Here is a 25,654-nt window from a genome sequence, read left to right as displayed (position 1 = left end):
AGAGCAGGACCATAGAATCCAGCACAGGTCACACAGGAACACATCCAGATGGGGCTGGAAAGCCTCCAGAGAAGGAGACTCCACAACCTCTCTGGGCAGCCTGCTCCAGGGCTCTGGGACCCTCACAGGGAAGAAGTTCCTCCTCATGCTGAGGTGGAACCTCCTGTGCTGGAGTTTCTATCCGTTGCTCCTTGGCCTATCACACAGTGCAACTGAGCAGAAGCTGTCCCTGTCCCTTCCTTCCTGACCCCCAGCCCTCAGATACTCATAGACATTGATCAGATCCCTCTCAGCCTTTTCCTCTCCAGACCAAACAGCCCCAGGGCTCTCAGCCTCTCCTCACCAGGCAGTGCTGCAGTCCCTTCAGCATCCTTGTAGCCCTGCCTTGGACTATCTCCAGCAGATCCCTGTCCCTCCTGAACTGGGGAGCCCAGACCTGGATGCAATATTCCAGGTGAGGTCTCAGCAGGGCAGAGCAGAGGTGAAGGAGAACCTCCCTGGTTCTGCTGAACACACTCCTGAATGCCCCCAGGACCCCATTGGCCTTCTTGGCCCCCAGGGCACATTGCTGCCCCATGCAGAACTTCTTGCCCACCAGGACAACATCTGATCAGATAAACCATTCTTCCACTGAAAGGAATCATCATGGAGAATTCAGAACAGCAACCCCATCCCTGAAGTTCCCCAAGCAAGAATCACAGAACTGTCAGGGCTGGAAGGGACCTCAAGGATCAGCCAGTTCCAACCCCCTGCCATGGCCAGGGACACCTCACACTACAGCAGGTTGCTCACAGCCACAGCCAGCCTGGCTGCAAACACCTCCAGGCATGAGGCTTCCACCACCTCCCTGGGCAACCTGTGCCAGGCTCTCACCACCCTCATGGGGAACAACTTCTTCCTAACATCCAATCTCAATCTACCCACTTCTAGTTTCTTTCACACACACCCCAGTCCTACCACTCCCTGACACCCTGAAAAGTCCCTCCCCAGCTTTCTTGTAGCCCCCTGCAGATACTGGAAGGCCACAATTAGGTCTCCTTGGAGTGAGGAGGCACAGGTAAGTTGCATTCCTGGCTCTGACAGCAGCATGCTCCTTCTTATTACTGCGGCACCACCCCACCCCTCTGTGCTTAAGGTCATCATCCCAGCAGTGCAGTCCCTCAGTGGCACAGCACTTCTGAGTACACAGCCTACGTGCTCAGCGTGGAAGTGACCCAGCAGCCAGTGATCATGAGCCACAGTTCTGGACACCATCTGCTGCTCTATTAAAGCACAGGGGTCAGTGCTTCTCAGGTGTCATCACTCTCTTCTTTCCTTCCTTCTCAGCAATAAGAGTCTCCAGCACCCTCAGCTGCCAGCACAACTGAAGGTGGGCAGGAAGATGCAAGAGAGGTCAAAAGGAGTGCAGGAAGGCTTGCTGAAGCAGCCCCCAGCACATAACACTCAGCAGCACATCAAGCAAGATGTGCTCTCTCCTCCACACCAAGCAAGAGGTAGACACTTAACCATGCAACACAACAAAGTCAGGGGGAGGTCTTGTGTTCATGGGAGGGCTTTACAGCACACTAAAGGCTGGTGTGGAAAGCTTCCTTTGAACAGCAGAGCTTAAGTCAGACTTCTATCCAAAAAGCCAGGGCTCAGCCATGAAGTGGGGCAGAAGGCAGCAGCAGCCACAGTGCTCTGGGGGCTGATGCCCTGCTCCCAGGCAAGGTGAGATTCCCAAGGCCAACCCAAATTCTGCAAGTAAGGGCCAGGCATCTCCCCCCGCTGCTGCCTTTAAATCCTCTTTACTCCACAGAGCTGTTCTCCACCCTTCTTCCCTCTTAATCAGGCCTGACCTACAGATGTCAGCCTCATTTCAGCTAAGTCAACACAACTGCCACATCTAGGATGCTGTTACAGGAAAAGCCTTGCTTACTCTCTTGGCCACACTCCAGAGTCTACTTCTTGGTCTAGACCTGACCTCGTTCCTCTTCTGCAAGCTTAATCCCTTACCTTAAGGGCACACTGAACACACAGGGACTCCACCGTGGGCTTGGCTTTGCTCAGGCTTCCCTCAGGCTGCAGAGCCAGGAGACTCTTCTCATCACACTGCACAAACACCAATGGCTCTGGAGGGGAAACCAGCACCAGTGGTTCTGGAGGGGAAACCCAGCACCAGTGGTTCTGGAGGGGAAACCCAGCACCAGTGGTTCTGGAGGGGAAACCCAGCACCAGTGGTTCTGGAGGGGAAACCCAGCACCAACGGTTCTGGAGGGGAAACACCAATGGTTCTGGAGGGGAAACACCAATGGTTCTGGAGGGGAAAACACCAATGGTTCTGGAGGGGGAAACACCAATGGTTCTGGAGGAAGGCTCCCTCAGAACTGCACGTTCCTCACAAAAACTCACACCTTCAAGAGCCAAAAAGCAAAACTCATTTCATGCTCTGCAAGGTAAACCCCTACTCAAAAGCTCAACCAACAGGACAAGAACCTTCAGCCCACAGTCCCTTAGTTTTCCCAGATGCAGCCAGCAAAGCCACAGCCACACCTGATACACCTAGCTTCATCTAAAGGCTACAACAGAATAGTCTGAGCTGGAAGGAACCTTAAAAACCATCCAGTTCCAAGCCCCCTGCCACAGGCAGGGACACCTTCCACCATACGGGGTTGCTCAAAGCCCCATCCAACCCAGCCTTCAGCACTTTTTCATCCTTCAGGAGGAACATAAAATATGAATACAGGACACTAATGGAAGAGAAAGAACTTTAACTAGCTGCCATGTCACCCTCCAACAGTATCTTAACCAGGCAGGCCCCAATGGTGTGATCAAACAGCTGCCTTATGGCTCCTCTACTATATCACACTTGGCATGTCCCTTACAGTCCTCACCCCAGGTGGCCAACACACAAGACTCACAGGCTGGAGATGGATGGACAACAGTTTGTCCTGTCTTGCCCAAGCACATCCTGTAAAGAGAGTATCAAGACTGAGCAGAACCTGGCTGGCTCACTCCACCTTGCTGTGACCCAAAAGCCTTGACCCCAGTCACATATCAATAGCAGCAGTGGAAATATCAACCTGGGAATGAGGTATTAGCAACTAATCTGGTGTCAGCTCATTCCAAGAAGGCATTTGCTGGGTGGCAAGAGCAAGGGGACAGGCTCTGCTCCTCAACATGAGGAGGAACTTCTTCCCTGGGAGGGTGACAGAGCCCTGGAGCAGGCTGCCCAGAGAGGTTGTGGAGCCTCCTTCTCTGGAGCCTTTCCAGCCCTGTCTGGATGTGTTCCTGTGTGACCTGTGCTGGATTCTATGGTCCAGCTCTGGCAGAGGGTTGGACTGGAAGATCTCCAGAGGTCCCTCCCAACCCCTACCATCCTGTGATTTGGCTGTGGTTCCAGCCTTCAGGCACCAACACTGGTGTTTCTTGGCTCCCAAAGACATTTGCACAGTGTGCTCTTTTAGGTGTTTGTGGAGGGTGTTCACTGCCCCAGTTTTGTGTTACCTGCCACGATGCTGAACCACTGCCCTCCTGGTTCACAGAAGCTGTGAAAACAAACCCCCCCACCACAGCTAGCAAAGGCAACTGGATCAAACTTTCTGAGCTCCCAAACACTCCTTGAACCTGTGCTGCAAGGAATCCTCCACACAGACACACCTTAACACATCACTGCAGGAGGAGGAGGGGAGAGAGAGAGAGGAAAAGAGATTCTAAACAAGACAACAGCCAGATCCTCAGGTAAGAGAAAACTCAGAGGTGCTCCCTCAGGTTACACTGCCACAGACTGGAGCCAAAGGTGCTTTTCAAGTCCTTCAATGCAAATATTTTTGTCTCCCTTTCTGCCTGCTCTGAGAGCAAGGCAGTGCAGTTCAGAGCCATGATTTATACACTTTTACAGTGACTAACCAGACTGCATCAAAGGAACAATGAAGCTCCTCTTTATAAAAGGCAAGGAGCATCAGACTCCTTCCTCCCTTCCCTTTCTTCTTCCTGTTCTTTTTTCCCCTCCCTCCACCCCTCAGCTGAAGACATCTCTGCCTCTCAGCTAATAAATAAACAAACTATGGATCTTTCCACCCATAAAAATGCTCTTCCCTTCACCTCCCTGGCAAAAGTGTGCTGACAATTTTTGCACAGGTTGTGGGGTTGGTTGGTTGATTGCTTTTGCCTTTGGTTGGGTTTTGTTTGCTATGTTTTCATTTCTGAAACCACCCAAACCAGAATCAATTTATTTTTCTTGGGTTTTTTTTTCATTCTTTCCCCTCCCAGCCCCCTCTACAGAACTGTCAGGGTGAAAGGGACCTCAAGGATCAGCCAGGTCCAACCCCCCTGCCACAGCCAGGGACACCTCACACTACAGCAGGTTGCTCACAGCCACAGCCAGCCTGGCTGCAAACACCTCCAGGCAGGAGGCTTCCACCACCTCCCTGGGCAACCTCTGCCAGTCTCTCACCACCCTCCTGGGCAACAACTTCTTCCTAACATCCAATCTCGATCTACCCACTTCTAGCTTTGCTCCACCCCCCCACCCCCCCAGTCCTATCACTCCCTGACACCCTCAAAAGTCCCTCCCCAGCTTTCTTGGAGCTCCCTTCAGGTTCTGGAAGGCCACAATTAGGTCTCCTTGGAGCCTTCTCCTCTCCAGACTGAACAATCCCAACTCTCTCAGTCTGTCTCCATAGGAGAGGAGCTCCAGCCCTCTGCTCATCCTCTTGGCCCTTCTCTGGACACCTTCCAGCACCAGGATCTGCCTGTAACAGAGGCTCCAGAACTGGACACAGTGCTCCAGGTGTGGTCTCACCAGAGCAGAGCATAGAGGGAAAATCAGCTTCCTGGCCCTGCTGGCCACATTCTCGTGCAGCAGCCCAGGATACAGTTGGCTTTCTGGGCTGCAAGTGCTCACTGGCAGCTCATATTGAGTTCTCATTCAGTTTAGCCACCTATTTGAACAAAGACAGACAGCTGCAGTCTTGCAGCCAAACATGAAACTGCAAGCATTGGACTACCACTGTCCTGGCATTGGTGGAGCACACTATGAAAAGCCCCCATGGTCAAAAGCAAACTACAGGCCCAGTGGAAACAGCCATCCTGTTACATGAACTGCTTCAGTGTTCCTGCTCAAAGGACAGAGAGTAGCAGCACAAAGCTTAAATTATATATAACTGAGGCTTTAATCCAAGCCCTTCCAATGAAGGTCCAGTTCCAAAAGGTAGACAATCAGCAGGATGTGCTTCTGACACCCAAGGGAGGTACCCTTGGGGATGGGGAGCCCAGGTAGCACACATCTCTCTTCAGCAAGGTGCCTACTGTGTGCCTGCTGCAGGGGAATCACAGAATGTTTAGGGTTGGAAAAGACCTTGGAGAGATCATTGAGTCCAACCTTCCTGCCACAGCAGGGTCGCCTAGGACAGGTCACACAGGAACACATCCAGGAGGGTTTGGAAAGGCTCCAGAGAAGGAGACTCCACAACCTCTCTGGGCAGCCTGCTCCAGGGCTCCAGCACCCTCAGTGAAAAATTTTCTCCTCCTGTTCCCATGGAACCTCCTCTGCTTCACCTTGCACCCACTGCCCCTTGTCCTGTCACCGGACAGAGCAGAGCCTAGCTCCAGCCTCCCCACACCACCCTGCACATCTTCAGAAACATGAACAAAGTCACTCCTCAGCCTCCTCTTCCCCAAGCTAAAGAGGCCCAGCTCTCTCAGCCTCTCCTCATCAGGGAGATGTTCCACTCCCCTAACAACTCTCTTGCGTGGAGATGCCCTCCACTCAACCCAGGCTAAGACCTTCACTTACACGAGGCTGTGATTAGTGGATTCAGGTCATGAGCAAGCAAATCTCATGCTTTAATTCCCTCTCTCTCTCGTTTCAGCTGCCTGACTCTCCAGAATGAGCAACATCACATCCTTGCAAAAACCTGAGCTAACCTTCATGCTCCAGCTCTGTTCCTCAGAGCAGGGAGATGCATGCAGCCAGTCGTGATAACCTCTCCCCTGGAGGTGTCGGACGCTGCCGCCGTGCCACGGCACAGGAGCATCAGAGCCTCAAAACACCAGCCCCAGAGCCAGTCTCACCTCTCTCTCACCACAACCCAGCCCTCAATACTGCACCAAGTACATTAGTACTGCTGCATTTGTATCTCACCTCCACTCCAGCCCCCAGAAAAGCCTACAACCCAAAACCACAGCAGCCTGCACCCCCTCTCACTCTCCCGGCTCGCGGCTATCCCTCTCAAGATCCTCCCTGCTGAGAACCACCCTGGGAAAGCACAGGTTTCAAGCCATCCTAAACACACCCACACACCTGGCACAAGACTGCAGAGCTAGTTCCACCCCTCCCTGTAAGCAGTAGTCTGGAGTAGACCCTTGCTAAGTGATCTGGGACTGCAGTAAGACACTCCCAGCACTGCTATTGCTTGGGGGCAGCTCTCCATACCTGCAAGTGCTGCCCAAAATTAGAGGAGGGGAACTGATGCTCTTGGGAGCTAAGAGTCTAAAGGCAGGGGTCAGGAGAAACACTCTGCTCTTACTAACAGAGAGAAGGGGGGAGAGGGGGAAAGGAAAAAAGTCAAGGCTCTGTGCTTCTCAGAAGCAGATTATGGCTAATAACATGAAGATTACTGACACTGAATGAATTTCAATTCATTCTTCTCCCATTCAGAGTATTTTTACCTTCCTCCCAGCATCACTGCCATTTGTTGCCAGTTTCACTTTAAGCCTATCACAAAGATGTTATATTTGGACTATAGTCACCATAATGGGCTTCTCCCCCTCAGAAGTTTTGTTTTACTAGGAGTCTTTAACACACACACACACAAAACCAGAAGCCTTTGCAGTGCTAATTCATCAAGCATCCTGGCTGCCCTGCTTTGGCTTTATTTTCCTCAGGTCTTTTATTTTTAGGCAATTGCAGCATAGCTCTGACAAACACCTTCTGCAGATCTGATGGCTTTTCTGTAGCAGAGAATTGGTTTGGTTACAAAAGCCCTTTAAGCTCATCCAGACCAACCATTCCCCAACTCTGCCAAGGCTGGGGCTTGGAACCATGGCCCTCAGCACCACACCTCTGCCTCTTTCAAACACCTCCAGGAGTGGGGATTCAACCATCTCCCAGGGCAGCCTGTGCCAGGCTTTGAGAGCCCTTTCAGTGAAGAATTGTCTTCTAATGTCAACCTAAACCTCCCCTGTGCAGCTTGAGGCTGTTTCCTCTTGACCTATCAGTTGCTCCTTGGGAGAAGAGACCAACCCCCATCTCACTCCAACTTCCTCTCAGGGAGCTGTAGAGAGCAATGAGGTCTCCCCTCAGCCTCCTCTTCTCCAGATTAAACACCCTGAGGTCCCTCAGCTGCTCCTCCCCAGCCCTGTTCTCCAGACCCTTCACCAGCCTTGCTGCCCTTCTCTGGACCTGCTCCAGCCCCTCAATGTCCTTTTTGTCAGGAGGCCACATGGAAGTCATTGACATTTTGCCTTTCAACAGGCAAGGGGAAAATCTCCCTGGCCCAGCAGCAGCATTACTGCAGAAGGAGCCAGCACTGCTCAGCCCAGGCCTCTGCTGGGGAGAGAGCCAACAATGTGGCAGGCAAAGGAGACCAGGAAAACTTGTCAGTCACCCAGTGGTGTCTAAAATGGGATTTGCAAGTTCAGGTTGACTCCTGGCAAACTTTCAGACTCAAACTGAAGACAGTGCTCTCTGCTACCCCTCTAGGAATTCAATGCTTTTAAAGCCAGCATCAGCAAACTGGAGATGGAGAACAGGAGCAGAGGAAAAACTCCCTCAGACACTTAAAAGCTGCAGTTCAGCTGTGGGATCCCTCTCACCAAACTCCCTACTGACAAACAAGTACCTAGGGATGCTCAGAAGCAAGCCATCAGTCCAGCCAACCCCCAGTCAGCTGTCTGCTGCTGAACATCACCCATCTTCCCACCAAAGCTTCTCACAGGTTGGCATCTGCACTGCACCCAAACAAAAGCAACTCCCCAGCAAACAACCTGTCAGCTCCTGCCTGGCAGCCCCCAATCTGGAGAGCTTGGCTGGGCTGTGGCTGCAGCCCCAAGCTCCAGCTTGCCCTGCCTGCTCCCCTGGTGCCCACACTGGCCAGGCAAGTCAACACATCCCCAGGCTACTGAGCAGGACTTGGTGGGCAGCACCTGAAATGTGTTTGCAGTGAGTTACCACAGGATGGGATCAGTCCACCCCAGCTGTCCAGTCCCCTTTTACTCCAAAAAGGGAGTGACTGCTGGTGAGAGGCACCTGCCTTAACCCATAGCTTTCTGCCACAGCTGGGTTAAGCATGCCTCTTCTCAATCAGCACCTATCTACCACAGTTAGTGTGTGATAAATCAAAACCCCTCAGTGCCTTGCAAACAGCCAGCAGCAAGCAGATGCTCTCCTCTGGCCCTGGGCATCCTCCAGCTCCAATTTCACCACCGTTTCCAGCTCACCCAAGCACAGGTTGCATGGTCCAGGGCAGCTCTGCCCTCCCATGGGGCCCAGGCCTTGTTGCTGCCCTCTCCCTCACCCAGGAGAAGCATTCATGAGAGCCCAGCACAGGGCAGAGGAACAAGGGCAGCAGCAGGGAGGAAAGAGTGTGCACCTTTCGGTGCCAAGATCCATCTGAAGGGCATGCAATGGCAAGCTCCCCATGGCACCCACAGGGGCCAAGGGCACTCAGCAAAGCCTGGGAGCTTAAGCAGCCAAAGGCTCTGCCTCAGCAATGCCCCACTCCCAAAAGGGTTCCACAGTTACCCCAACTACCCATTCCCCACAGGCTGCTTCCCTCCTTGTGTGTGCTGGCAGTCACACACTCCAGCAGCATGCAACTGGCTGCAGACACAGGAGGCTCCACCTCAACATGAGAAGAAATTCCTTGCTGTGAGGGTGCTGGAGCCCTGGAGCAGGCTGCCCAAGGAGGTTGTGGAGTCTCCTTCTCTGGAGCCTTTCCAGCCCCATCTGGATGCATTCCTGTGTGACCTGCCTCGGGTGACCCTGCTTTAGCAGGGACATTGGAGTGGATGACCTCCAGAGGTCCCTTCTGTGACTCTCCAGTTCTGTGACACGCATCCCTGTCATAGCACTGTGCAACCAAACATTCTTCCCCTCCAGAAGCCACCAGCTACTGCTCCCCCCAGGCTGGCTGAGCAGGTGGAGATGCTTCAAGACCTGGGAGAGAAACTGTTCCTCATGGAAGCAGGCACATGCAATGGCAGAATGGCTCCACTGAGGCCATCCAGGACACACACTGCAGCTGGGCTGAGTGGACAAATCCTGGTACCTCTGGAGGACCAAGATGGTGGCACTGCACAGGAAATAAATCAAGCTGTTGTTAGACACACCAGAAACTTCCCTGGACCTTAGGAATGGATCTCAGGGTCTTGTTCACAGGATGACCTTTCAACTACCACAGGACACAGAACTCATCTGCCTCTCAGCAGCAGCACTCTCATTCCAAGCTTGGTAGCTGAGATCAGCTACTTGAATGTGTCATATTGCAACAGTCACCAGAGCTGGAAAGTCCCCAGCCCAGCAGGTCTCTCCCTGCAGCAAGGCTGACATAACCTCATGCACAATCCACTTGGCATACCTGCTCATCTCCTCAGTCTCAGCAGAAATGTCATCACCAGCTATCCAACCAACTGCTCTGGGGACCCTGAAAACCACAGTGAGGGAGGTCAGTGCCAGCTGAGAGCCACAAGAGTCTTGGTGCCCTGGGCAGACTGGTCCAAAGAGGGGGCACACACAGAGTGGGCAGGGCAGGAGGGGGGACAACCCTCCTGTACTTCTGAGCAAGGTGGAGGAGGTTGGATGCATCCAGAAGCAGCTAGGAATCACAGAATCACAGACTGTTAGGGGCTGGAAGGGACCTCAAAAGGTCATCCAGCCCAAGCCCCTTGCCAGAGCAGGGTCACCTATACCAGGAAGGTGCCACCTCACTGCAAATATGCAGAAGGGAAGGTGTTTGCCATTCCTCCTGCAGGAGAGGTCACTCTGGCCAGCCTCCTTTACGTGACCTGCAGCACAGCTTGCTCCAGCACCACGTGGAAGGTGCTCCAGACCACGTGTGGGCACTCAGGGCACCATCAACATGAGCTCAGGACCAAGGCTATGTCCCTGGAAGAGCACCAGGGGTACCACACTCAGCATTTCACTGAGTCAAGTCACAGGTGTTGGACCTGGTGTTGGACCAAGCCAAGGCCCTAGGACAGTGGTGCTTGGTTGTGGATCCAAGAGGGAAGGTGACTTTGCCAGCACCAAGGCCTGGGCAGTCTGTTCAAGGCATGGAGGCACTCCACAAGAGACTCTGGCACTCAGGCTTCCTTGGTCAGATACAATGTCAGCATCTGGAGGCTTCAGAGAAAGAAAGACTGACCACCTGTAACCCTACTGATGGCTCCAGGCCACTGTTTCTTTCTCCTGCCTCCAAAATAACTTTCCTGAAATGTATCTGAAGATGCCACAGGAGCCCCTGGGCCAGCAGGGCTCATGGCAGGTCATCTCAGACCACTCAGACTGCCCAAAAGCATCCCACTGACACCTGCAAGGGATACAGAGACCTCCCCCTCCTGATGGGCTGGCTGTAGGCAGGGTAGGAGATCCTACACCTGGGCAACTTGAGTAGGAAGGACAGAAGAACACTGATGAAGAGTTGTGATGAGGTTCAGGGAAGAGACACCCAACACACTTGTGCTGCCCAGCCCATCCAAGGCAGAGCCCAAAGCCCTCTTCTCCATCCACTCTGTACCTCTGCCCCTGTGCCCAGCACTGCTGAGGCCACACCTTGAGTCCTGTGTCCAGTTCTGGGCTCCTCAGGTTAGGAAAGATGTTGAGATGCTGGAAGGTGTCCAGAGAAAGGCAACAAAGCTGGGGAGGTTGTAGCCAGGGGGGTGTTGGTCTCTTCTCCCAGGCAAGCAGCACCAGAACAAGAGGACACAGTCTCAGGCTGTGGCAGGGGAGGTTTAGGGTGGAGGTTAGGAGGAAATTCTACAGAGAGTGATTGCCCATTGGAATGTGCTGCCCAGGGAGGTGGTGGAGTCACCATCACTGGAGGTGTTCAGGAGGAGACTTGACAGGGTGCTTGGTGCCATGGGTTAGTTGATTAGGTGGTGTTGGATGATAGGTTGGATGTGATCTTGAAGGTCTCTTCCAAGCTGGTTTATTCTATTCTGTTCTCGAGGCCTGTGGTAGCTCTGCATGCCCTGCACTAACCCAGCACTCTGGGGCACACCTCCATGGCTCAGAGCAGGCAATGCTCTGCTGCAGGACCTGGCTTCCCTTTAAGGGCCAGGTCCCCCCACTAGTGAGCCAGGGATCTTTGGTAGCACCATTCCAGCCTTTAGGACTGCTTTAAGGCCTGGTCCCTCAGCTCCCAGGCATCCCTCTCAGCATGGAAACTCTTCACAGCACAGCCAGCCCCATCTCAGAGTCCCAGAAATGTTCACTTTAAGACCACAGAGTCAGAGAACTCTTTTGCTTGGAAAAGGCTTCCCACTGTCAGCCTAGCACCACCATGGCCACCAAACCATGTCCCCAAGTGCCATGTCCATGTTCTTCTTGAACACCCCCAGGGATGGGGACTCCCTGGGCAGCCTGTTCCAATCCCTGACCACTTTTGCAGCAATGACATTTTTCTTCATCTCCAACCCAAACTTTCTCCTGGCACAACTTCAGGCCATTTCCTCTCCTTCTATCACCTGATGCTAGGGAGCAGAGCCCAAGCCCCACCTCACTGCAGCCTCCTTTCAGGGAGCTGTAGAGAGCAGTGAGGTCTCCCCTCAGCCTCCTCCTCTCCACACTAAACACCCCCAGCTCCCCCAGCTGCTCCTCCCCAGCCCTCTTCTCCAGACCTCCTTCCTCAGCTTTGTTGAATTCTCTGGACACCCTCCAGCCCCTCAATGTCCTTCCTGGAGTGAGGAACCCAAAAATGAGACCAGTACTCAAGGTGTGTGCTCAGCAGTGCCGAGTACAGGGGCACATCCACCTCCCTACCAAATGCTTCACAACCACTAATGAATCAAGTCCCAGCATCCCAACTAACTCAGCAAGATTATCCCCTTGTGCCCAAGGAGCACAAAAGTAGGGTATGATGTCCCCATCTCCTCCTGAGCCTGCTGAGGAGCCAGCCATGACAGCCAGAACTGCCAGCTCTTTTAAAGGAGCTTTCCACAGTAACAGGAACGATAAAGAAGACAACCAGAAATCAAAGCCCTTCTGCTGTCCTCAAAAAACAAACAAACAACCAACAACAAAAGCCCAGATCTATGCAACAAGCACAAAAAAAAGGGCACCAGGGAAGGTTTCCACCCCCCACCCCCCCAAACTGAAAGCCAAAGGCAGCAAGAGAGCCTCTGAAAGACAAGAAATGCACTGTGCACAGCGTGAAATTTACTGCTGCCTGGCAGAAGGAAGCCAAATATCTTAATATGGAAAAACACAGCCACTTCTGACCCAAACAGACTGGGAACAGGAAGTACAAACAAATCAACCCAGCTGCAGCCTCCCCACCTCAGCCGCTGCTGCAGCGCTTCCTGCCCACGCTCGCCCTGCCCGGGGCTGCACGCAGCTTGCCCCAGGGGGCCAGGCCCCCCCCTTCAACCAGTCAGAGGTGGTTACCAAAGCTCAGGCAGGCAGGATCGAGCTGTTATAAAGCTCAGGCAGGCAGGATCGAGCTGTTACAAAGCTCAGGCAGGCAGGATCGAGCTGCTATCCAACAGGAATGAGCCAAGGAACAGCCAGGGAAATGGAGACCGCAGGAATCGCCCTGAACACTGCCCCCGTTTGCAAAGCACCAGGCTCCCTCTCCCAGGGGATTCCCCCTGCTTTTGGGTCCCTCTCTCTCTTGCTTTTCACCAGCAGGACTCCTGACTCAGGACAGGCAGGTTTCACGAGGTAATTCTGGGGTTTACTGCACCATCACCAGCAAAGCCTGAGAAATTGCAGAGTCCAAGGGCAGGAGATTGAACACATCCAAGTGCCAGGTGCTGCACATTGGCCACAGCAACCCCAGGCAGTGCTACAGGCTGGGGTCAGAGTGGCTGAGAGCAGCCAGGCAGAGAGGGACCTGGGGGTGCTGGTTGATGGTAGGCTGAACATGAGCCTGCAGTGTGCCCAGGCAGCCAGGAGGCCCAATGGCATCCTGGCCTGCATCAGGAACACTGTGGCCAGCAGGAGCAGGGAGGTCATTCTGCCCCTGTACACTGCACTGGTTAGGCCACACCTCGAGTCCTGTGTCCAGTTCTGGGCTCCTCAATTTAGGAAGGAGGTTGAGTTGCTGGAAGGTGTCCAGAGAAGGGCAACAAAGTTGGGGAGGGGCTTGGAACACAGCCCTGTGAGGAGAGGCTGAGGGAGCTGGGGTTGCTTAGCCTGGAGAAGAGGAGGCTCAGGGGTGACCTTATTGCTTTCTACAACTACCTTAAGGGAGGTTGTAGCCAGGTAGAGGTTGGTCTCTTCTCTCTAGCAACCAGCCCCAGAACAAGAGGACACAGTCTCAAGCTGTGCCAGGGGAAGTTTAGGCTGGAGGTTAGGAAGAAGTTCTTCACAGAAAGAGAGATTGCCCATTGGAATGTGCTGCCCAGGGGGGTGGTGGAGTCACCATCACTGGAGGTGTTCAGGAGGAGACTTGATGGGGTGCTTGGTGCCATGGGTTAGTTGGTTGGGTGGTGTTGGATTGGTTGATGAGTTGGACACGATGATCTTGAAGGTCTCTTCCAACCTGGTCTGGTCTATTCTAGTCTAGTCTAAATTAACGCCAAGCCTCAATTGGCTCAAAACAGTATTGCATTTCTTTTAAATAACAGCTTTCTCTTACTTTGCTGTTTTGTTGTTTGTTTCCCTTTTGTCAGGGGTTGTTTGGTTTATGTGGGGTTTTATTTGGCTTTAGTTGGTTGGGGTTTTTTTTTGGGAGGGGGTGATTTTTTTGAGCTTGTGCATATTACATCCTAATTATATTACAGAATCAGAGAATCACAGAATTGTCAGGGTTGGAAGGCTCAGCCAGTTCCAACCCCCCTGCCATGGCCAGGGACACCTCATACTAGATCAGGCTGCTCAGAGCCACATCCAGTCTGGCCTTAAAGCCTCCAGGAATAACCCAGACAGACAGAGATGAGCTAATTTTCAAGTCATCACTTGAGGGAGGAGCTGCACCTTTACAAATGAAAAGGTAACAGAACAAGGAGGAGGAAGGAGAAACACACAAATTTCACAGTCTGGCATCACTCTCTCCTGTTAAAATTGGCAACTCAATGACAAAGAGAATAGCTTTAAGAGCTGGGTAGAGCAAACTCTGACTATCCTGCCTGTAAAAATGCCATTTGCATAAATGTTAGACAATAAACAGCCTTGGACCTGCACAGGCTGAGAGCTGGGCAGAGAGGAACCTGATGAGCTTCAACAAGGATGAGAGCAGAGTCCTGCACCTGGGAAGGAAGAATAAACTGCAGCAGCACAGGCTGGGAGGGGATCTGCTGGAGAGCAGCCCTGGGCAGAAGGACCTGGGAGTGCTGCTGGACAGCAAGTTCTGCACGGGACAGCAATGTGCCCTGGGGGCCAAGAAGGCCAAGGGGGTCCTGGGGGGCATTCAGGAGTGTGTCCAGCAGAGCCAGGGAGGTTCTCCTCCCCCTCTGCTCTGCCCTGCTGAGACCTCACCTGGAGTATTGCATCCAGGTCTGACTTTCCCAGTTCAAGAGGGACAGGGATCTGCTGGAGAGAGTCCAAGGGAGGGCTACAAGGATGCAGAAGGGACTGCAGCACTGCCTGGGGAGGAGAGGCTGAGAGCCCTGGGGCTGTTTAGTCTGGAGAGGAGAAGGCTCAGTGGGGATATAGTAAATGTTTATAAATACCTGGGAGCTGGGGGTCAGGAGAAGAGGGGACAGGCTCTGCTGACTTGCACCCTGCATAGGCCAAGAGGCAATGGATATAAACTCCAGCACAGGAGGTTCCACCTCAGCATGAGGAGAAACTTCTTCTCTGTGAGGCTCACAGAGCCCTGGAGCAGGCTGCCCAGAGAGGTTGTGGAGTCTCCTCCCCTGGAGCATTTCCAGCCCCACATGGATGTGTTCCTGTGTGACCTGCGCTGGATCCTACGGTCCTGCTCTGGCAGGGGGGTTGGACTCAACGATCTCTGGAGGTCTCTTCCAAGCCCTCACATCCTGTGAGCCTGTGAAGCAGCAGCTCAGAACCTGCTATTTTGATTTAAAAAAAGAAAAAAATCTGCATTCAGAAAACCTTTAAGGGAGAGAGAAGAAAGAAAAAGCCTTAGAAGCATCATTAACTCTAAGATTTCAGAAGATGACATGGCAGGTGAAGAACACTTTGTAAAGCAGAGACAGTTTTTAACTTGTGATTGTCTGGGGGGGGTTTGTTTGTTTTTTAAGGCTTTATTTGTTTATTTATTTATGACAAAATCATAGCAAGCAGCAAGTCACAGCCATTAGTGCAGCTCTGCCTCAGCAGGAGAGGCACGCCAGCATTACCCACAGCAGAACTTCAACCAACACCTGTGGCTAACACAGACACACAGCTGAGTGGGGTGGGAAAAGCCCCACAGCACAGAGGGACCTCGACAGGCTGGACAGAGGGGCAGAGTCCAAGGGCAGGAGATTGAACACATCCAAGTGCCAGGTTCTGCACATTGGCCACAGCAACCCCAGGCAGTGCTACAGGCTGGGGGCAGAGTGGCTGAGAGCAGCCAGGCAGAGAGGGACCTTGGCGTGCTGGTCAATGGTAGGCTGAACATGAGCCTGCAGTGTGCCCAGGCAGCCAGGAGGGCAAATGGCATCCTGGCCTGCATCAGGAACAGTGTGGCCAGCAGGAGCAGGGAGGTCATTCTGCCCCTGTACTCTGCATTGGTTAGGCCACACCTTGAGTCCTGTGTCCAGTTCTGGGCTCATCAGTTTAGGAAAGATGTTGAGATGCTGGAAGGTGTCCAGAGAAAAGCAACAAAGGTGGGGAGGGGTCTGGAGCACAGCCCTGTGAGGAGAGGCTGAGGGAGCTGGGGTTGCTTAGCCTGGAGAAGAGGAGGCTCAGGGGAGACCTCATTGCTCTCTCCAACTCCCTGAAGGGAGGTTGTAGCCAGGTGGGGGTTGGTCTCTTCTCCCAGGCAAGCAGCACCAGAACAAGAGGACACAGTCTCAGGCTGCACCAGGGGAGGTTTAGGCTGGAGGTGAGGAAGAAATTCTACACAGAGAGAGTGATTGCCCATTGGAATGTGCTGCCCAGGGAGGTGGTGGAGTCACCATCACTGGAGGTGTTTAGGAAGAGACTGGATTACAGTATCACCGAGGTTGGAAGAGACCTCAAAGATCATCGAGTCCAACCTGGCACCACAGACCTCACGACTAGACCATGGCACCAAGTGCCACATCCAATCCCCTCTTGAACCCCTCCAGGGATGGTGACTCCAGGGAGGTGGTAGAGTCACCATCCCTGGAGGTGTTCAGGAAGAGCCTGGATGAGGCACTTGGTGCCATGGTTTAGTTAATCAGATGGTGTTGGGTGATAGATTGAACTTGATGATCTTGATTGTGGCCTTCCAGTATCAGAAGGGGGCTACAAGAAGGCTGGGGAGCGACTGCTCAGGATCTCAGGGAGTGATAGGACTAGGGGGAATGGAATGAAGCTGGAGGTGGGGAGATTCAGGCTGGAGGTGAGGAGGAAGTTCTTCCCCATGAGAGTGGTGAAGCCCTGGAATGGGTTGTCCAGGGAGGTGGTTGAGGCCCTGTCCCTGGAGGTGTTTAAGCCCAGGCTGGCGGAGGCTGTGGCCAGGCTGATGTAGTGTGGGGTGTCCCTGCCCATGGCAGGGGGGTTGGAACTAGATGATCCTTGTGCTCCCTTCCAACCCTGACTGATACTATGATCTCCAAGCTCTTTTCCAACCTGGTCAATTCCATTCTATTCTACTCTGTCCTCCTCACAGTGAAATAATTCTTCAACCCCAGTGTGTGGTGCTGCATCCAACCTTCCCTCTGCCCCGGGGAGGGGGGGGGGAAACACTAAAAAAAATACTGCAAACCCCCAAGTTCATCACTGCAAGGAAAGAAGAGTAAGTGGAAGCCCAATAAGAATAAAGAAAGGCAGTCAGAAGTGCCGCCAAAAGAACTGGGAGCTCTCTCCCCGGGCAGCCCTCCCCTCCCCGAGGCAGGCTGCCAGTCAAAGCCGATCACGAGGCTGCGCTGCGAGGGTGAATAGAGTTCTTATTGACACAGCTTATGTCTGCAGCATGCAGCCCTCCGCAAGGCTTTCAAGAGCAGATCGGATTACACAGACACATTCTCTCTGATTTTATGCATTCAGAAGCCCTCAGACATAAAACACCCAGCTCTGAAGGCCACCGCTTTGCTGGGGGGGGCTGGGGGGCAGAGGGGGTGGGAGGGGTTGGTTTTTTTCCTCCAGCTCCCTAGTGGCCCTACATGCTTTTACCAGAAAAAAAAAAAGCCCACACACCAAACCGACAAAACAAACAAGTAAAACGAAGGCAAAGTGATCCTGGCACCTTTACTTGAGCTCCAGGAGAGCCTCGCCCTCGCTGAGCAGGGCCATGTAATTTGGAAGCCAAGCCACAGATTGGCTGCTCCGTGTGAGTAATCCAAGGCGACTCATTCCCGCCGTGGGTACTGAGCCTTGGGATGGGAGAAGTGGGGGGGGAGGGAAATTACTATCTGCTGATGCTGTTCAAAATGGGGGAAGATAACATCAATCCTTCCTGGAAGACAGCATGGAAGGGGAGGAGAGAGAGAGCTCTGAGAAGAACACCGCGCAGCGCCACGGCCTCGCAGGCACCAGAGGTGGCCCGGCGCAGAAGCGCTGCAAGAAGGCATCCAAGTAAAACATCCAGGCAGGAGCAGCAGCTCACACACGCACAGGAACTGAGAGAGAACAAGCTAAAAGGATCCATTTATACCATTTCTCTATTTAGGCAGCACAAGGAGGAACTCCTTTCCAGGAGCAGACATATGGAACACGTCCAGAGAAGGGCCACATGGATGAGCAGAGGGCTGGAGCGCCTCTCCTGTGGTGCTCAAAAAAGGATTGGATGTGGCACTCGAAGCCATGGTTTAGTTTGTCACGTGGTGTTAGGTAATAGGTTGGACTTGATGATCTCTGAGGTCTTTTCCAACCTTATTGGTTCTATGATTCTATGAAGACAGGCTGAGAGAGTTGGGGCTGTTCAGTCTGGAGAAGAGAAGGCACCAAGCAGACCTTCTTGTGGCCTTCCAGGATCTGAAGGGGGCTACGGGAAAGCTAGGGAGGGACTTTTTAGGGTGTTGGGTATTGGGTAGTGATAGGACTAGGTGGAATGGATCCCAGCTAGAGGAGGGGAGATTTAGATTAGACATTAGGAAGAAGTTGTTCCCCATGAGGGTGGTGAGAGACTGGCACAGGGTGCCGAGGGAGGTGGTGGAAGCCAGGCTGGATGTGGCTCCGGGCAACCCGACCTAGTGGGAAGTGTCCCTTGTTGGAACTGGATGATCCTTGAGACTCCCTTCCAACCCTGCCAGTTCTGTACAAAGTGTGGGTATCTGCAATGCTGCTTTAAAGGTGACCAGAGAATAAAAAACAAAAAAGACCAAAAAGCTTTGTTATAAATGCTCCAGCTTAAGGACTGAGCTTCAGCAAGAGAAACAAGTCCATGCTTCAAACCATATGGGGAGTGAGGACCTACATTTGCCCCAGAAAAGGCTGCACGCACTGCCCGGAGGTCTGGAATGAACTGATTAAAAACAAACTCACAAAACAGGCTGACAAACCAACCAGGGCATTACACTGCTTCCCTGCCCCCAGAGAAGGGAACAAAACCTCCTGCATCAACTCATCCCCCTCTGAATTGAAACTTCCCACTGAAATATTACACACAGCAAACACAGCAAACCAAGCAAGCTTGAGCTTCAGAGTTTTGAAGGGATTTTAAGAGCAAACAGACTGTTAAATAAAGACATCCTCTCCCCCTCCACTTCCAGGCTGCCATCACTCCCTGGCTAAGTGATCTGATCACGCTGCAAGCAGTTTTTCCTCACGTTCTTCCTGCTGGGTGCTGGAAGGCTGTACCTGGGGAACCCAAATGTGGGGTGCCCACGTCTGCCTGTGCTGGAGTTTCTTCTTTGTTTGGACATTTAACACCCTGTTCTCAGAGCACAGCAAGAGGGCCACAGTTCCTAGGAGGACCTTTGGAAATCCAGATCTAAGCAAGCTCTGCTTTTCAAGGCACAGCTTTTCCCTCTCAATGGGCAGCCTCACGCTGCCAGTGCTCATTTTCAGTTCCCACATGTGACTTCTAGTATGCTCATGGTCAGAAAAGCCCGCTCCTATGAAGGCTGCCTACTCTTTCCCAACACCTCTGAGTCACACCCTGCTTTGCTCCACTGACAAAGCCAAGTTCTCACCACCGGCACAGCAGGGCTGTCCTGCTGCAGGCATCACGCACTGCAGATTCATCATCACCATCACCTGCTTTAGCCACAAAGAAAATCTTCACTTGCTTTCAAGCTCCTGACTAAGCTGCAGGCACTGGTGACTAGGAAAGCCATGGGCTGTCTTCTGCATGGTGAAGAAAGACCCATCTGACAGTCACTAGCAATGAGGCTTTGCCATCTATTTAACTCGGCACAAGGCAGTGCTGCTGATAACACCAGCGGTCCGGCCTCATCCTGCCCTGCCTCAGCACCAACACATGTGGCCACGTGGGGAACTGAGCCAAACAAGCAGCCACTGCCAAAATGGCATCGCTTTCTTCTTGTTCTCAATCCACAAGGATGGTGAAGAGACTGGAGGAGAGGGCAGGATGCAGGACCACTTCCTCTGTGGCAGCATCAGCTTCAAAACCGATTTGCATGCTATAGTGCAAGAGGGAGGAAAGCAAACCCCACCACCACCTTTGCAGCCAACAAGTCCCAGTTTGAGATTCCTTTAAACACACAGAACAGCCTCTCAAAACCTCATTTCTGGTGGCAGCACAAGTGCAAAACTCTAAGGTCCAGCTGCCCATCCTGCTAGGACAGGGTAAGCCCGAGAGAAGATTTCTACAGTTGTAAAAAATCCATGAATAACCTTTAGAATCAGAGAATCATTTTAGTTGGAAAACACCTTTAAGATCATAGATTCATAGAATTGTCAGGGTTGGAAGGGACCTCAAGGATCAGCCAGTTCCAACCCCCCTGCCACAGGCAGGGACACCTCACACTACAGCAGGTTGCTCACAGCCACATTCAGCCTGGCCTTAAAAACCTTCAGGGGTGAAGCTTCCACCACCTCCCTGGGCAACCTGTGCCAGTGTCCCACCACCCTCATGGGGAAGAACTTCTTCCTAACATCCAAGACCATCAATTCCAACTATCTCTAACTCTACAAGCTTCATGGCAGCCATTCCATAACAGTGAATGAGAAGGCAGAGTAGGCCTCCACAGCTCACAAAGTGGAACTGGGCACAAAAATCAGTAGAAACTCCTCTACATGGATGCAACACCACAGCACCTCAGAGAGACAGCTGCCCAGCATTCCTATTTGCTGGTAAGCTTCCCATGGCATGTGGGACAGCACTGGAAGGAGAAATAGCAGCCCCAAATCCACTCACTCCTTCTCCATGGGGATCCCTCACTTCCCCCACAGCGGTGGGAAGGATGCAGCACCCTGAATTCTCCTGACCTGGCCAGACGCCGCAGCGGGCTGAGCAACACAGATGCTTAGAGCACTGAGGGGCTAATTTCCTTGCCAAACACCAGGTCTGGTTTGGGCCCCACCAACACATCCCAAACAACCTGGAAGGTAGCACCAAAGCCACTGTGAACATACAGCTGCACACAGGCTGAACCAGGCGCACACATAAAACTCAGCCATTCCTGGGCAAGCTGACTGCACCCAAGAGCAGCCTGCGCCTTCTCCTGCTGTAAGCACATCCCATAATACCTAGAAGCTTCTGCACAGCCCATTGTCTTTCAAAAAAGAAAACGACTCAAACACCAAAATAGCTCTCAAAACTTTTCTGGGCCATCACTACTTGAAAATTACTTCATTTCAATATGTACCATGTCTATATATACACACAGGCACACACCGAGGGAAATTAGCATCAGCGAGGAGCTCTGGTGCCCACACATCCTCACTCTGCACAGCCTCCCAGGTCTGCAGCGCTGGACCCCCACACTGCTACACTCCCACAGCAAACCAGAGCCACTCAAGATCCCCACGAGGATCCTGCCCCACTGGCAGGAGTGCTGGGAAGACCACAGCATGTGGGGGCTTTCCACCAGGCTGCTTGCTAATAAAAAAAGCAAAGAAGGGAGTTTTTAGAAGGGCTTGCAGTGACAGGATGAGGGGCACATGGCTTTGAGCTGCAAGAGGGGAGACTGAGACTGGAGATGAGGAAGAATTTCTCTAGAGGAGGGTGGTGAGACACTGGCACAGGTTGCCCACGGAGGTTGTGGCTGCCTCCTCCCTAGAGGTGTTCAAGGCCAGGCTGGATGAGGCCTTCAGCAACCTGGGCTGGTGGGAGGTGCCCCAGCCCACGGCAGGGGCTCGGAACTGGATGATCTTTAAGGTCCCTTCCAACCTAAATCATTCTATGACTCTTTTTTTCCTGTTGTTTATAGGGAATTAGAGAGTCTTTTAAATCCTTCAATTCTTCACAAAGCTGAACACTTAAGTCCTTCCTTTGGGTGTTTTCCCCCCACACCAGGGGTGTAAAGTGTGACTTGGACCCTCATTAGTAAACAAAGCTCCAAGGAGCAGCACTGTGCCACGGGAGGTGTTTCTCCAGCCTGGAGAGCAGCACCTTTGCAGCCTCCGTGTACGACCTTAAAAGCAAAATACCCGCAAGAGGACTCACGGGGGAAAACATCTCTGCAACCCCATGGAAGCTGCTGGATGGAAACTTCAACTGCAGTGCTCCTGCATAATCCCAGAAGAACTAGCTTAATTCAGGCTGCTCCAACCCAGACACTTGATAGTTTCAACATGGTACAGACTATTACCTCGCTCTAATTACAGGATCGCATTACATGTCCAACAACCACTGCAATTTAGCCTTGCCTGATACACCTCAGCTCAAAATTGCTCATCCCACCTCTCCCTCCCATACTTTTTGGCAGGCATACCTAGCAACACTTCAACATCTCACACACACTCCAAGCCCCCAAAAAGGTAAAGTCATTTTTTTTTCTTGTGGCAATGAAGGCAGTGGCTTTCACCAGCAGAGAACAAACTAGTTTCAGCAAACAGCAGGGACATGACACTGCTGCTCAAACGTGTGAGAGGGCTGTGGAAACTCCATCCCTGGAAGTGTTCAAGTTTTAGCCAGGAGGAATTTCTAAGATTAATGTGCAGGCCCTCAAAGGCTGGAGGCTAGAACTGAGCAGCTGCCTGGCCATCAACAACACGCTGCTCTGCGGTTAGATACTGGTTGGACTCAATGATCTTAAAGGTCTTTTCCAACAGAAACGATTCTATGATTCTGTGCTCTACGATTCTATGATCCCTGCCCACTTCCTGGAGGCGTGCGAGGCCAGGCTGAGTGGGCCCTTGAGCAACCTGATCTAGCAGAAGGTGCCCCTGACCGCGGCAGGGGTGTTGGAACTAGATGATCTTTCAAATCCCTTCCAAGCCAAAGCATTCTATGACTCTACGATTACTGCTCCCAACCACCACTGCCCAGCACCACGCGTTCGCTCGCCGCTCCCTGAGCCAGGCGCCGATCCCGCACAGCGCCCATCCGGGCTAGAAGGGAGTTTCCAGAGAAGCAAAAGCTGCAGGATCAGGCCCTCAGAGTTTCACTCCCTCAAAGACAGGGGACGCGTTCCTCACAGCAGCCCAGCTCAAAACCGCATCGGCAGCTGCCGCTGCCGCCAAAGGCAAAGGTTTGCTGCCCGCCGCCGCTCGCCCGCGCCTGAGCCGCATGCTAACAGGTCTCTTACTTTGCGTCTCGCCTCGCCACCGCCTCATGCTCGGCAGGGGAATGTCGCGCTCCCCGAGCAGCCCAGCCGTCCGGCCATCGCTGCACGATGATTCAGCAAGGGGGTGGCTCCCCGTCGGAAGGCACACCTCCTGCGAGCTGTCATAGCACGGGGCTGGCTGCACAGGGGAGAAGTTGCTCTCGCTATCATGGCTGCACTTTCCAAAATGCGTAGACCTGGGCTGGTAGGGTCGGGGGTGGAGAGGATGGGGGGGCGGGTATAGGGAGTTGGGGGGGGGGGGAAGGTGTTTCAGGGGGTGAATGATTACCACCAGCAGTCACATGGAAACATCTCAAGGTTTTTAACTACGGTACAAGTAAAGGGGGGGGGGGGGGGGGGGGGGAGAGAGGAGGAGGAAAAGAAGGCAGACACTTTGGGAGCAAGCATCAACTTCGCCAGGCTGTGTTCTTTGTTTCTAGGCAGACTCCAGTGCGGTGGCAAGAATGAACAAATGCGCATGTCTTCCTAACAGGCCAAAAAAAAAAAAGGGGGGGGGGGGGGAAATGGAAAAAACCCTCCCTCACACATACACCCCCCCTCCCGCAGGCCCTGCTCTCCCGGCTGCAGCCGCGGCGGGGGAGGGGATACTCCGGATAGTTTGCGCCGCTTTTCCCGGAGTCCCACTCCGCTCCCCCCCCCCCCCCCGCCCCGAGCCGGCATCTCGCTGCGCTGCGGGCGGCCATGGCTGAGGCAGCGCCTGCCACACTTTGGGCTGACAAATGGACTTCTGATGCGGCCTTTGCAGCTTGCCTTTTCTCTTTTTTTTCTTAAGAACGAAACGCCGCCCGGGCACGGCACCGCGCCGCGCCAGCCCCGCAGCCGCCCGCCCGCCCGGCCAGCCCGCCGCCTCCACACAAAGAAGCGACTGCGCCGGGACCCCCCAGCCGGCCCTCCGCTGCCGCTCCCGGGACAACCGCCCGCAGGCGCCGAGCCGCGGCTGCGGAACGAGCCCCTACCGCCGCCACCGTCACGCTCTCTCCCGCCTCCCCGCAGCGGCCCGGATCCATCCCCGGGCTCCCCGCTTGTCGGCGTGGGGCAGCCGGTCCCCCTCGGCCGAGCCCGGCCTTACCTCAGCAGCGGCGGCGGCGCTAGCAGGCAGCGGGCGGCCGCACCGTGCCGCACGGGGCGAGCCACGGGGGCCGGTTTAGCGCGGGGGCCGGCTGCGCGCCGCCATTTTAACACCTCCCGCCCGCCCTCCGCCTCCCCCCCGCAGCGGGCGGCCAGGCGCGGCGTGGAAATGCTACCCAACGGCGCACCCCCCCGCACCCGCCCCGCCGCCGCCGCCGTCGTTGTCGTTACATTGACACCGCGGCTCCTGGTCGCCGGGCCCGCCGTGGCGGAGCTCTCAGGGCACCAACTACCGTCGTCGTCGTGGCCCCTCCGCCGCCTCCCGCCGCCGGGCGCACATGGTACGCTCCGGGGCCGCGCCGCGCCGCGCCCCGCCGGCCGTGCGCGCCACCGCGCCGCCTGGCTGCTGCCATGGTAACCGACCGGCCGCGCCGCGCAGGCCCGGCCCGACCCGACCCGACCCGACCCGGACCCCGTTCGTCCCGCCGGGTCCCCCCGCTTCCCGTCCACCCCGCCGCTGCCGTGTCGGCGGCGCCGCTCCCGGGCCCAGCGGGAGGGTGTCGCTCCTCCGGGTGCCCGGTACGGCTGCTCCCGCAGCTGCTGCCCCGACACGGCGACCGGCCGGTACGTCGGGGCGGCAGCCCGGCACCGGCACCCGCACGGCACCGCGTCCCGGCCGCCTGACCCCAAGCCACCGCCGCGCCCTCCCGACGAGTCCACCCAAAGTCACCACCACAGCCACCTGCTGAGGGGCTGCAGCCCCAGTGTCCCCAAAGCCACTGCCATGTCTCCCTTTGGTGTCCCCTCTGTCCCCAAAGTCACCATCACACCTGCCCGTGGTGTCCCCTCTGTCCCCAAAGTCACCATCACAACTTACTGCTCTGTCCCTGCTGTCCCTAATAACACCCTCATATCCACCTGCTGAGGGGCTCTATCATCACTGCCCCCCAAAGTCACCATCACACCTGCCAGCTGTGTCCGCTCTGGCCCCAGTGTCACCATCACACCTGCCAGCTGTGTCCACTCCGGCCCCAGTGTCACCATCACACCTGCCAGCTGTGTCCACTCCGGCCCCAGTGTCACCATCACACCTTCCTGCTGTGTCCGCTCTGTCCCCAGTGTCACCATCACACCTTTCTGCTGTGTCCACTCTGGCCCCAGTGTCACCATCACACCTTCCTGCTGCGTCCACTCTGGCCCCAGTGTCACCATCACACCTTCCCGCTGTGTCCACTCCGGCCCCAGTGTCACCATCACACCTTCCTGCTGTGTCCACTCTGGCCCCAGTGTCACCATCACACCTTCCCACTCTGTCCCTGCTGCTCCCAGAGCCACCATTGCATTTTCCCCCTGTTCCCACCCTGTCCACAAAGCCACCACCACTCTTCCCCACTCTGTCCCCACTGTCTCGGATGCCACCATCACATCTCCTGACTGTTCCCACCCTTCTTTCCAAATTCATCCTCTCATCCAGGAGTTGTAACCTCTTTGTCCCCCAGGCAACCAGCACATCCCCCCAGCTGCATCTCATCTGTCCTCAGAGCCACCATCGCATCCCCTTCACTGTGTCCCTTCCCTTTTTTCCCAAAGCTACTGTCCCTCGCCCCCACCCCCACCCCGCCGAGGGGCCGTGTCCCTACCGGGCTTGGCCACCCTCACCTGGGCAGCGGCG

General features: G+C 54.4%; 1 protein-coding gene across 7 annotated transcripts in view; it reads right to left on the bottom strand.

Annotated features, from left to right (window-relative positions):
- The window catches only part of LOC137453928 (muscleblind-like protein 3), a 142,021-nt gene extending 117,718 nt beyond the window's left edge, over positions 1-24,303 (bottom strand). For 2 of the 7 annotated variants that reach the window (XR_010990485.1, XM_068163659.1), the window contains exon 1: positions 22,876-22,967. The gene's annotated coding sequence lies outside the window, so the exon portion shown is untranslated. Of the gene's footprint in view, positions 1-22,875; positions 22,969-23,983; positions 24,076-24,213 lie in introns of those variants that run through there. The other 5 variants (XR_010990484.1, XM_068163655.1, XM_068163656.1 and 2 more) reach the window with 5 other exon arrangements.
- Positions 24,304-25,654: the final 1,351 nt, after the last annotated feature.

Source organism: Melanerpes formicivorus, unplaced genomic scaffold (genome assembly GCF_026170545.1).
Source record: "Melanerpes formicivorus ecotype bairdi unplaced genomic scaffold, bMelFor1.0.p_v2 SCAF_73, whole genome shotgun sequence".
Classification (NCBI taxonomy): domain Eukaryota; kingdom Metazoa; phylum Chordata; class Aves; order Piciformes; family Picidae; genus Melanerpes; species Melanerpes formicivorus.
This window is presented reverse-complemented; position numbering and strand designations above follow the sequence as displayed.